General features: G+C 40.8%; 1 non-coding gene across 1 annotated transcript; it reads right to left on the bottom strand.

The window, feature by feature from the left end:
* Positions 1-3,257: 3,257 nt before the first annotated feature.
* Positions 3,258-3,364, bottom strand: LOC141709265 (small nucleolar RNA R71). The gene has a single exon (XR_012569851.1). It is a non-coding gene; the product is annotated as a small nucleolar RNA R71 (small nucleolar RNA).
* Positions 3,365-13,320: the final 9,956 nt, after the last annotated feature.

The raw sequence follows: 13,320 nt of genomic DNA, 5'->3' as shown, positions 1-13,320 counted from the left end.
ATTATACTCGGGAACATCGACTCCCGGTTTAGAAAATGTTCACCTTTGGGTCCCCTATACTAAGGGTATACGCAAATACTGCTTATCTCTAACATAGGTATTATGCAACTATAAGCATTGAATCAACAATTAGATATCAAGATTACGAAACAAACATGCATATAAATATCATATCACATGCTCCAATATATTGCAAGATTTGCTAATAACAATCATGCACTTATCACAAGATAATATATATACATCACAACAACAGTATAACGGGTAGAAAACTTGCCTGAGTGCTCCGGGGTAGACTTAAGCTTAGAGTGGGTTCGGTAACCTATGAACAACAACATAAGCCGGAATTAAACCACGGTCGCTTAAGAAACTAGACTTTAACCAAATGAACCCTAACGTTTGCTTATGGTCATTTCTACGCTTAACAAATCACATAAGTCGTTCGAGTACCCTCGGCTCCACTATTTTTAATAAATTAACCGTTAAGAGTTTTAAGGCGATTCTTTCGCGAGCACCTTACCAACTGCCTAATCCACTTTACATAAATGTTTTATACTCCAATTAGTCATTTAAGGGCCTTAACCAAGGTTTCAAAGTAAGGCGAGGGGTAATGGTTCGGTCGCGAAACATCGTTATTTAAAACGGTCGTTTCTCCTAAACCGTACATCGGATTCAAGCGAACCACATATCAAAACGAAGCTTGAATCATAAACTATCTAATAATGGTAATGGAAAGTTCATGGTAGTTAGTGTTCGGATGCAAAAGTCATGCACAAAACAGTCTAAGGAAAATTGGGCATTACGACGGCTATACCTTAGCGATTCCCAAATTTTACCAAATCAATTCAATATCAAATCACCACCAATCAACACCAAACCAACCACAACAATCCAAACATCAACCACAAACAAACCAACATACTACTCCACCATTTTCTATGTCAAAACATCCATGGATCATAATTTTAATACCAAGTATAATAACGGCTCAATAATTAACTACAATAACTTACATACATAAATAAACATGATTAATCTCTCATTCACTAATTCAACCATTAAAACCTCCATTTACAATCCAAGCTCATACAAACTTATAACTTAAATCAAAGGGGAAATCTTGGTTATACCTTTGATAAGTGGCATTTTATACCACTTAGAACGTCTTAAAATGGCTTAAATTGGTGTCTTAAAATCAAGTATTTTGTGTATTTGATGCGTTTTTCTAGTGTTTATGCATTTCAGGGTATTAGTTGCATTTCGGAGGAGGAATCATCAAGAATAAGCCTTGGCATGTGTTCACCATTGAGAGAGGAAAAGAACGGGCAGATTACGGCGAAGAAACGGAGCAAACCTGGAATTTTTCCAGTAGGGTCCTGCGCGCCCGCGCAGAAATGCTGAGCGGCCGCGCAGCAGCCTTGCGCGCCCGCGCAGAAATGCTGAGCGGCCGCGCAGGGTCGGGGAAAAAGCTGAATTATTTTAGACTTCTACTTCTGTTTGGCTTCCAACTTCTATGTAATCTGAGTTTTATGGGACTATTATATAAGTAGATTTGAGACGTTTTTCATAAAAAAAAGGAGATTATGTTTTAGATTGTGTTTTGCAAGAAGCGAAGGAAAAAAGGAAGAAGACCGATTTAGCACACTGCAGCGAAGAGGAAGCATATATTCTTGTGATTCTTGTTTTGTTGTAACGTTGGATGCTAGTTTTCTTGCTTTGACTTATTTACTCTTGTGACGTACTCTATTTTAATATAATTAGTTTAGTTATTATTTTCTTGTGTTGTTTATCATGATTTCATATGAACCCATGATGGCGATAGGTTCTATTATGGGCTAATCATGATCATGGGGTTGCAACGGATTTATTATGGAATTATTTAGTTAATTGTTTAATACTTTAGTGTGTGATGATTGCATGATATCTAGTATTGGTTGTGCGTATTCGTCTTATGTGCGTCGCGAACATATAAGATAGGGTGTTAATCTCTTGTGAAGCGACGGTGGATCTTGAGATTTAGAACTTGCCATGCTAGCATAGGTTCATGTACGTTGTGCATGATTAGTGGGTAATTCTAACAGTTTTATTTGCCCTATGTAATCAAAAGGAATAACTTATGCTTAAATCGTTGTGTTGTCAATTTCTGTAGACATATAGGAACTTAACATAATTGATGACTATTCAACTTCTATCTTAATTGTGGATGTTTGGTAGAATGGTATTAGTACAATGAAAGTTGGCTTTTATCAGTTTCGTGTTATTCGATTAATATCATCACTGTCACATGCTAAAGGTAATAACAATGGCTATAGAAGGAAGTAATAATGAAGTTGTGATCTCGTGAGTGTTTTATTATTGATAAATTGCAGTGTTAGTTAAGTGGTTAATTAAGTAGTTAATTATAGTTAATATTTAATCAACAATTTTAAGTGTTATTATCTTAACATTGAGAAGTAATCATACATTGGTGAGTGAGTTTAATTAGACAATAACTTAGTCTGAGTCTCTGAGGGAACGAACTAGAAAGTATTCTATATTACTTGCGAACGCGTATACTTGCGTGAATATTAGTGCGTGATTTCGCCCTAACAAGTTTTTGGCGCCGCTGCCGGGGACTCGGCGTATTTATTTAGTTTATGTACTTACCATCATTGGTCATTAGGACTCAGTGATTAGGACGTAGTAGTTAATTACTCTTTTCGGTTGTGTTTCAGGTACTTTAGCAAGCGTTTATGCAAACTCGTTCTCGTGCTCGCAAAAGGACCTTAGATACAGCTGAGGAGAAAGACGAAGTTCTTGATACTCCGGAGAAGTTAGATTTTGAGGATTCGGATTCAGGAACTGAGCAGAAAGAACCAGTAAACATGGGAGATCGTATTATTCAAGCTGATCCAGCTCTTATAGATTTTTCTCGGCCTAAAATTGATGACATTCAGTCAAGCATCCTTCATCCGGCTATTCAAGCTAACACCTTTAAAATCAAGCCGGGCACTATTCAGATGGTGCAGAATTCTGTTTCTTTTGGAGGAGCGGCAACTGAAGACCCCAACATGCACATAAGGAATTTTGTCGAGATCTGCAGCACTTTTAAGTATAATGGCGTGACTGATGAGGCTATCAAGTTGAGGCTTTTCCCATTCTCATTGAGGGATAAGGCTAAAGACTGGTTACATTCTGAACCAGCTGGGTCCATCACTACGTGGCAAGATCTTGCGCAAAAGTTTCTGGTGAAGTTTTATCCAATGGCAAAGACTGCTGTTATGAGGAGTGCTCTTACTCAGTTTGCGCAGCAACCTACAGAATCTATGTGCGAAGCTTGGGAACGCTACAAGGAAATGTTGAGAAAATGTCCACATCATGGAATGCCGGATTGGATGGTAATCACTGGTTTTTATAATGGTTTGGGGGCCCAATCTCGGCCCATGCTCGATGCAGCAGCTGGAGGCGCCTTATGGGCTAAAAGCTATACTGAGGCGTATAATCTTATCGAGACGATGGCTGCAAATGAGCATCAAAACCCAACTCAGAGGATGACGTCAGGCAAGGTAGCAGGTATTTTGGAAGTTGATGCAGCCACCGCTATTGCAGCCCAGCTCCAAGCGCTATCAATAAAGGTTGATTCTTTGGCTACGTATGGAGTTAATCGAATAGCTATGGTTTGTGAGCTTTATGCAGGTTCTCATGCTACGGATCAGTGTTCTCTTATCAACGAATATGTTCAGTATATGAATAATTATCAGCGACAACAGCAGCCTGTGCCAGCGACCCATCATCCTAACAACAGAAATCATCCAAATTTCAGCTGGGGGAATAATCAGAATGCTATTCAGCCAACATATCAGCAAGGAGTAAGTAAACAGTTTAACCCACCTGGATTCCAGCAACCACAGCAGTATGCTACAAGGCAATCATATCCTCAACAGGGAAGTGCAGCTGCACCTACTAGTGCTGAGTTTGAGGAACTTAAGTTGTTGTGTAAGAGTCAGGCGGTTTCTATCAAGACCTTGGAAAATCAAATCGGTCAATTAGCCAATGCAGTGCTCAATCGTCAACCTGGCACTCTTCCCAGTGACACGGAAGTACCAGGCAGGAAGGAAGCTAAAGAGCAAGTCAAGGCTATTACCTTAAGGTCTGGAAAAGTAGCTGATGCTGAAAAGGCAAAGGAAGTCGAAGCTGAAGTTAGAGATGAAGAATCTAAGCAAAAGGAGAAAGTGGCGGAACCAAAGAAGACTACTGTTGAACACACTCTGCCTGAGGCTAATACAGGGGAGAAACAGCTCTATCCTCCACCACCTTTTCCTAAGAGATTGCAGCAACAAAAGCTGGATAGACAGTTCGGGAAGTTTCTGGAGGTGTTCAAGAAACTTCACATCAATATACCTTTCGTTGAGGCTCTGGAACAAATGCCTAGTTATGCAAAGTTTATAAAGACTATTCTTTCAAGGAAGGTGAAACTGGATGACCTTGAAACCGTTGCTCTCACGGAAGAATGCAGCGCTGTTCTGCAGCAAAAGTTACCACCAAAACTGAAAGATCCAGGAAGCTTCACCATTCCTTGCACCATTGGCAATCTAACTTTTGACAAGTGCCTTTGTGATTTGGGAGCAAGCATTAATCTGATGCCGTTGTCGATCTTTAAAAAGCTGGATCTGCCTGATCCAAAACCCACATACATGTCGCTACAATTGGCGGACCGTTCCATTACTTACCCAAGGAGCATAGTTGAGGATGTGCTCGTCAAGGTGGATAAGCTCTTCTTTCCTGCAGATTTTGTTATTCTGGATTTTGAGGAAGATAAGAAGATTCCCATAATCTTGGGGAGGCCTTTCTTGGCTACTGGCCGTACCTTGATAGATGTGCAAAAAGGGGAACTTACTATGCGGGTCCAAGATCAGGATGTGACCTTCAACGTATTCAAGGCAATGAAATTCCCTACAGAAGATGAGGAGTGCTTAAAAGTGGATGTGATTGATTCTGCGGTTACTTCGGAACTCGATCACATGCTAATGTCTGATGCATTGGAAAAGGCCTTAGTGGGGGAATTTGACAGTGATGATGAAGATAGCAACGAGCAATTACAATATCTTAACGCTGCTCCATGGAAGCGAAAGCTCGACATACCATTTGAATCTCTTGGTACTTCTGACCTTAAGAATGCTGAAGGGAAGCTCAAACCATCAATAGAGGAAGCACCTACCTTGGAGCTCAAACCATTACCTGAACACTTAAGGTATGCTTTTTTAGGTGATTCATCTACGTTACCTGTTATTATTTCAGCTGACCTTTCAGGTAGTGAGGAAGACAAGCTCTTAAGGATTTTGAGAGAATTCAAATCGGCTATAGGATGGACCATAGCAGACATCAAGGGGATAAGTCCTTCATATTGTATGCATAAAATTCTGTTAGAGGAAGGTAGTAAGCCAACTGTGGAACAGCAGCGAAGACTGAACCCGATCATGAAGGAGGTGGTGAAGAAAGAAATTCTGAAATGGCTAGATGCAGGCATCATTTATCCTATTTCTGACAGCTCGTGGGTGAGCCCCGTGCAATGTGTACCTAAGAAAGGAGGTATCACTGTGGTCGCAAATGAAAAGAATGAGCTCATCCCTACTCGAACAGTTACAGGATGGAGAGTATGTATGGATTATAGAAAATTGAACAAAGCCACAAGGAAGGATCACTTCCCTCTCCCATTCATTGATCAAATGCTTGATAGATTGGCGGGACATGAGTATTTTTGTCTTCTGGATGGTTATTCCGGGTATAATCAGATTTGTATTGCACCAGAGGATCAGGAAAAGACTACCTTCACTTGTCCATTTGGCACATTTGCTTTTCGTAGAGTTTCGTTTGGGTTATGTGGCGCCCCGGCCACCTTTCAGAGATGTATGATGGCTATATTCTCTGACATGATTGGAAATAACGTCGAAGTGTTCATGGATGACTTCTCCGTCTTTGGACACTCATATGATGAATGTTTGAATAATCTGCGCGCCGTACTCAAAAGATGCGTGGAAACTAATTTGGTGCTTAATTGGGAGAAATGTCATTTTATGGTGCGTGAAGGCATTATCCTTGGGCATAAGGTCTCTAGCAAAGGTCTGGAGGTGGACAAGGCCAAGGTGGGAGTCATTAAAAATCTTCCCCCACCTAATTCGGTGAAAGGAATCCGTAGTTTTCTCGGTCATGCGGGTTTTTATCGGCGATTCATCAAGGACTTTTCAAAGATATCTAAGCCGTTGTGCAATTTACTTGAGAAAGATGTGCCTTTTAAATTTGATGATGAATGTTTGGCAGCATTCGAGACTCTCAAGGAGAGTTTGATCACGGCACCCGTTATTACAGCACCAGATTGGACAGAATCGTTTGAGATGATGTGTGATGCGAGTGACTATGCGGTAGGTGCAGTTCTGGGACAGCGCAAGAAAAATCTCTTCCATGTGGTCTACTATGCGAGTAAGACTTTAAATGGGGCCCAATTGAACTACACCACTACTGAGAAGGAGCTTTTGGCTATAGTCTTTGGCTTTGAGAAATTTCGATCTTATCTGCTTGGTACGAAAGTAACAGTATTCACTGATCATGCAGCTATTCGCTATCTGGTTTCTAAGAAGGATTCGAAGCCGAGACTCATTCGTTGGGTGCTTTTACTTCAAGGAATTTGAGTTAGAGATCAAAGATAGAAAAGGTACTGAGAATCAAGTAGCTGACCATCTCTCTAGGTTGGAGAATCCCCGATTCTACTTCACAAGATAGGACGTTAATCAATGAATCTTTTCCGGATGAGCAGTTGTTTGCAATTCAGGAGGAAGAACCATGGTTTGCAGATATTGTAAACTATCTTGTCAGCAATATAATGCCGCCTAATTTACATCCGCTCAGAAGAAGAAGTTTCTGCATGAGGTGAAGTGGTATATGTGGGATGAACCATATTTATTTAGACAGGGAGCTGACCAGATCATCAGGAGATGTATCCCGTTCTGTGAGACGGAGGGGATATTACGAGACTGCCATTCCACGGTTTATGGTGGACACTATGGAGGTGAGAAGACGGCAGCTCGTATTCTGCAAGCAGGTTTTTTCTGGCCTACCTTGTTCAAGGATGCTCATCAGTTTGTTTTAAGGTGTGATCGTTGCCAAAGAGTGGGAAATTTGTCAAGGAAGGATGAGATGCCATTAAATGTGATGCTTGAAGTCGAGGTCTTTGATGTGTGGGGAATCGATTTCATGGGGCCTTTTATCTCGTCTTGCAATAATCAGTACATCTTAGCTGGCAGTCGATTATGTCTCAAAATGGGTCGAAGTTAAAGCTTTACCGACAAATGATGCAAAGGCAGTGCTAAATTTTCTTCATAAGCAAATTTTCACAAGGTTTGGAACGCCTCGGGTAATCATAAGTGATGAAGGATTGCATTTTTGCAACCGTAAGTTCACTTCTATGATGCAGCGTTATAATGTGAATCATCGAGTAGCTACTGCCTATCATCCGCAAACAAATGGTCAAGCGGAAGTGTCTAACAGAGAGATAAAGCGCATTCTAGAGAAGGTTGTTTGTCCGTCAAGGAAGGATTGGTCTTTAAAGCTCGATGAAGCTGTTTGGGCTTACAGAACTAGCATACAAAACTCCACTTGGGATGTCACCGTTTCAGTTGGTGTACGGTAAGGGATGTCATCTGCCGGCGGAGCTTGAGCATAAGGCCTACTGGGCATTGAAGAAATTGAACCTGGATTTAGATGCAGCTGGTAAGAAAAGAATGCTTCAGCTTAATGAACTTGATGAATTTCGACTGCAAGCGTACGAGAATAACAAAATGTATAAGGAAAAGGTGAAGAGGTGGCACGATAGGAAGCTACATCCTAAGTTATTTGTGCCAGGGCAACAAGTTCTGTTATTCAACTCTCGGCTCCGACTTTTTCCTGGGAAGTTGAAATCAAGGTGGTCTGGACCTTTTATTGTCAAAACTGTGTTTCCACATGGAGCGGTGGAAATTTTTGAGAATGATTCGGACCAAGCATTCAAGGTTAACGGTCAGCGGTTGAAGCACTACTATGGGGACATGGAAAACCGAGAGGTGGTTAGTGCCATTTTGTTGACTACTTGAGAAAGGTACGGAACGTCAAGCTAATGACGAAAAAGAAGCGCTGCGTGGGAGGCAACCCATGAATTGTTGTTACAGGAACCCTTAGAAGTTAATAACCTATCCAAAAACACAAAAAAATCAGAAAAAGGGGCTGAAAAAAAAAATTTCCAGAGACCCACTGCGTGCCCGCGCAGCTATGCTGAGCGGCCGCGCAGCTTGCTGCGCGCCTGCGCAGCTATGCTGAGCGGCCGCGCAGCTTGCTGCGCGCCCGCGCAGAAATGCTGAGCGGCCGCGCAGGGGTCGAGTTCCAGAAAATTTTTTACAGTTCAGAAAAAAAAAAACAAAAACAAAAACACAAAAACCCATCACAGCCCATAAACCCACGAATTCTTTTCCCATTACCCCATGATTTTATCCCTCAACCCCACTCCTAATCTAATTCAACCTACTCCACACCCTATATATATATACACCTATCCCACATATCTCCCACAAACTTTCTACACTTAAACCCTCTCATAAACATCAAAAATCAGTTCTTACACACTTTTATTCACAAATCAATGGCACCCAAGAGAGCACGCACTATTGACAGCAGCAGCACAGTTCTTACTGCTGATTCATCAAGGGGTACTGCTGCAAGGCCTCGGTTAACTGACAGAGCTGCGGAGGAGGAGTACACTAGGCTGTTGGGGAAGCCGATTCTGAAGGAGAGGGGGTTTTTACCATCAGGGAGGGATGGTGAGTTGTTGCCCATGATTGCAGAGAAGGGGTGGATAGCTTTTTGTGAGTCACCCGAAGCAGTACCGATGAGTGTTGTTCGCGAGTTCTACGCGAACGCGAAGGCTGAAAAGAATGGGTTTTCTGTAGTTCGTGGGCTGACGGTTGATTATCATCCTGCGGCGATTCGCCGTGTGATTGGACAGCGAGAAAGGAAGCCCGAGGAGGAGAACTGGAATGAAAAGACTGCTGAGGATTTTGACTTGGATTTGATTTGTGCGACTCTCTGTCGACCGGGCACAGTTTGGAACCGCAGTCCAGCCAATAATGAGTATCGTCACTTTCCGGCGATCGCCATGAACAGGTATGCCCGTGCATGGAATGCATTTATATGTGCTAATATTTTGCCTTCTTCACATGCACACAAGGTCACAGTTGAGAGAGCACAGTTGTTGTGGGGAATTCTGAATGAGGAATACTATGTGGACCTTGGTGAGTTTATCTACCAAGGAATTCTGAAGTTTTTGAGGGGAGCAAAGCATATGAACATCCCTTATGCATCCACGGTTACGAAGCTATGCCAAGCAGTAGGAGTGAACTGGCCGGCTCATGAGTAGTTGCAGTTGTCAGCAGCTCCGATAGATTCTGGCACTCTGAATGGGATGCAGGAGTGGACCGGTGGTGAGCCTGAGGAGCATGGGCTGGGTTATCGTCTTCCAGGAGGACGTCCAGCACGAGGTGCTACTATGGCTAGGCCAGGGCGTGGTGAGGCTGGTTCTTCGAGAGCTCAGGAGGGTGCTGGGATGGGTGATGCCCAGTATAGGAGGCTTTCACGGCGGATGGATGCCATGTATGAGACGCAGAGCAGGTTTGCTCAGAAGCTCACCCTTGCATTAGGGACTGCTTTTCGAGGCCTTGGAGCTGATATCCAGTGGCCAGTTTTTGGTGAGGACTCTGCATACCCGCCGCCTGATACTCCACCCACTGAGGGTGATGATGATGATGATTCCGAGTAGGTATACCCTGTGTTCCTTTCTACTACCTTCACTGGGGACAGTGAAGATTTTAAGTTTGGGGGTGGTAGTTAAGGAATATTTTGTGTGTGTCATATAGCTGCATATTCATGATAGTTAGTTCATATAGTTGCATAATTTTTGCCATATAGTTTTTTATTTATTTATTTTATAGCTTTAGTTGTTTGTCATATCATATAGCTCATGCATATACCATGATCCCTTTTGCAATGATTTATCGATTGAATTGTGATATTGATGCGAGTGTAGTGATAGCATTAAAGTGTTATTAAGTTGTGTAGGTTGATATGCATGCTAGAAGCACTTGTATTTTCACTAAGTCTTAGAGAATGCTTAAGGGTTAGATTATTGTTATGATCTGATTATTTTCGAGGATAATCTATTTATTATGCTTAGAATTTGATAATAGGTTCTTAGTGGTAAAGGCATGAAAAAGAAAAAAAAAATGGAGTAAAAATGGAATTTGTTGCTAGTTGTGGCTAGGCGTCAAATGGCTAGTAGCCGGCTCGCATGTTATGCGAGTAGTCTAGGGTTGAGCAAGATGGAGTGAAACGCACTTGCTCAGAAGAGAAAAAAATATATATATATTTTGCATAATTGATCAAGAGTGGGCTCTTTGGTATTCGAGTTATTAAGTTCTTAGGGGACTTTGTGCCTAGTGACCTAAGGCTTTTAGAGTCTGGGATCCGCTAACCTAACGCTCGTTACATGGATACCATTGTATAAGTCTTTTGTGGACCTCACTCATTGCACGGTCAAATAAGCATTTGAGTTGTAAATAAAAAGCACGATTCCGTAGTAAGCTCCAGAGTTCTTGTAGTGTTGTATATCACTTTGTGCCTAGAATTTTTATTCTTTGTATAATCGTAGGATTGCCTTGAGGATAGTCTAGTCATAGTAATTGGTCTAGTTCCGAAGCATATCTGTTAAGCATTTGCACACACCACGTTTCTGGCTGTATGTCCGTTTGCATGAGTTAATTGATCTTTAGTGTCTAACTGCATTCGTTGAGACGTGACAATTTGGTTGGTTAATTGTAGTGAGGGGGATCGTTGCATTTTCATATAGATTGCATTCATGCATATTTTTCTTTATTTTGAGTCTGTGACGCTTGAGTACAAGCATCGATTTAAGTTTGGGGGTGTGATAAGTTGTATTTTATACCACTTAGAACGTCTTAAAATGGCTTAAATTGGTGTCTTGAAATCAAGTATTTTGTGTATTTGATGCGTTTTTCTAGTGTTTATGCATTTCAGGGTATTAGTTGCATTTCGGAGGAGGAATCATCAAGAATAAGCCTTGGCATGTGTTCACCATTGAGAGAGGAAAAGAACGGGCAGATTACGGCGAAGAAACGGAGCAAACCTGGAATTTTTCCAGTAGGGTCCTGCGCGCCCGCGCAGCAATGCTGAGCGGCCGCGCAGGGTCGGGGAAAAAGCTGAATTATTTTAGACTTCTACTTCTGTTTGGCTTCCAACTTCTATGTAATCTGAGTTTTATGGGACTATTATATAAGTAGATTTGAGACGTTTTCATAGAGAATAAGAAGGAGATTATGTTTTAAATCGTGTTGGCGCAAGAAGCGAAGGAGATAAGGAAGAAGACCGATTTAGCACACTGCAGCGAAGAGGAAGCATATATTCTTGTGATTCTTGTTTCGTTGTAACATTGGATGCTAGTTTTCTTGCTTTGGCTTATTTACTCTTGTGACGTACTCTGTTTTAATATAATTAGTTTAGTTATTATTTCCTTGTGTTGTTTATCATGATTTCATATGAACCCATGATGGCGATAAGTTCTATTATGGGCTAATCGTGATCATGGGGTTGCAACGGATTTATTATGAAATTCTTTAGTTAATTGTTTAATACTTTAGTGTGTGATGATTGCATGATATCTAGTATTGGTTGTGCGTATTCATCTTATGTGCGTCGCGAACATATAAGATAGGGTGTTAATCTCTTGTGAAGCGACGGTGGATCTTGAGATTTAGAACTTGCCATGCTAGCATAGGTTCGTGTACGTTGTGCATGATTAGTGGGTAACTCTAACAGTTTTATTTGCCCTATGTAATCAAAAGGAATAACTTGTGCTTAAATTGTTGTGTTGTCAATTTCTGTAGACATATAGGAACTCAGCATAATTGATGACTATTCAACTTCTATCTTAATTGTGGATGTTTGGTAGAATGGTATTAGTACAATGAAAGTTGGCTTTTATCAGTTTCGTGTTATTCGATTAATGTCATCACTGTCACATGCTAAAGGTAATAACAATGGCTATAGAAGGAAGTAATAATGAAGTTATGATCTCATGAGTGTTTTATTATTGATAAGTTGAAGTGTTAGTTAAGTGGTTAATTAAGTAGTTAATTATAGTTAATATTTAATCAACAATTTTAAGTGTTATTATCTTAACATTGAGAAGTAGTCATACATTGGTGAGTGAGTTTAATTAGACAAAATTTAGTCTGAGTCTCTGAGGGAACGAACTAGAAAGTATTCTATATTACTTGCGAACGCGTATACTTGCGTGGATATTAGTGCGTGATTTCGCCCTAACAGGCCCAAGCCAGGCCCTTGAGCCATATCAAGTTTTTGAGATGCCCTTAGGTCAGGAGAGTCTTGTGTAAAAGTTTTGAAGGAAAACTTGTAGTTTAAGAGTGTCTAATGTACTCAAGAAACCATAGTTGTCATTCTGAAATTTGCACCAGTGAGCACTTTCACTTATCACATAGTTTTAGAACACTTAGAAGTGAGTATTAGGTCGACCACCATAGTTGTAAGATAGTATAAGGTCCGTAGAGCAAAAGGCACAAGTGAGGGTCAATAGGTTTTGGATAATTTAGGAAAGGCACATCGAGTTAGGAAGCCAAAATTTGAAGATCTTGACTAGTTTAGCGACCAAGTGACTTAAGTTGTGAGTCAAGATCATCCAAGCCTAGTGTTGCATTATGGTGTTATTTGGTATTAATATACGATATGTGATTATGTGGCTACGTGTGTACATTTGAAATATAAAGGTGGATATAAATTAAGTGCATATAGGCCTAAGTGCCATCCGTGTTTAATTTCGGGTTGTAAATAGGTTGAGATGGTAAGAATATATTATAATAAGGATTATTATTATTTATGTAGGATCTCGAGACGAGGGAAAACGGCTTGTATTAGGATTTGTTTTTCCGTTAATGTTTTAGAACCCAGCGAGGTTCGGGATTACTTCGCGGCTGATCACCGGTTGTAATCCGTAGCGTCATAAAATGATTTTGATTAAGACATGATTTTTTTTAAAATTGTTTTGATACAAGCAAAATGATGCCATCTCACATAGTTTTATCTCTCGTTATCATTAGTTATGTCTCTCCATTGGCATTCTTAAAAGTATATCTCGATTTATGTTTTGTGTTGTGCTGTTAGCACTTGTTGAGCATTTGGCTCACTTTTTGCTTTACCCTGATATTACAGCTAGCAGCTATGGTTAGATTC

Source organism: Apium graveolens, chromosome 2 (genome assembly GCF_009905375.1).
Source record: "Apium graveolens cultivar Ventura chromosome 2, ASM990537v1, whole genome shotgun sequence".
Taxonomy (NCBI): domain Eukaryota; kingdom Viridiplantae; phylum Streptophyta; class Magnoliopsida; order Apiales; family Apiaceae; genus Apium; species Apium graveolens.
This window is presented reverse-complemented; position numbering and strand designations above follow the sequence as displayed.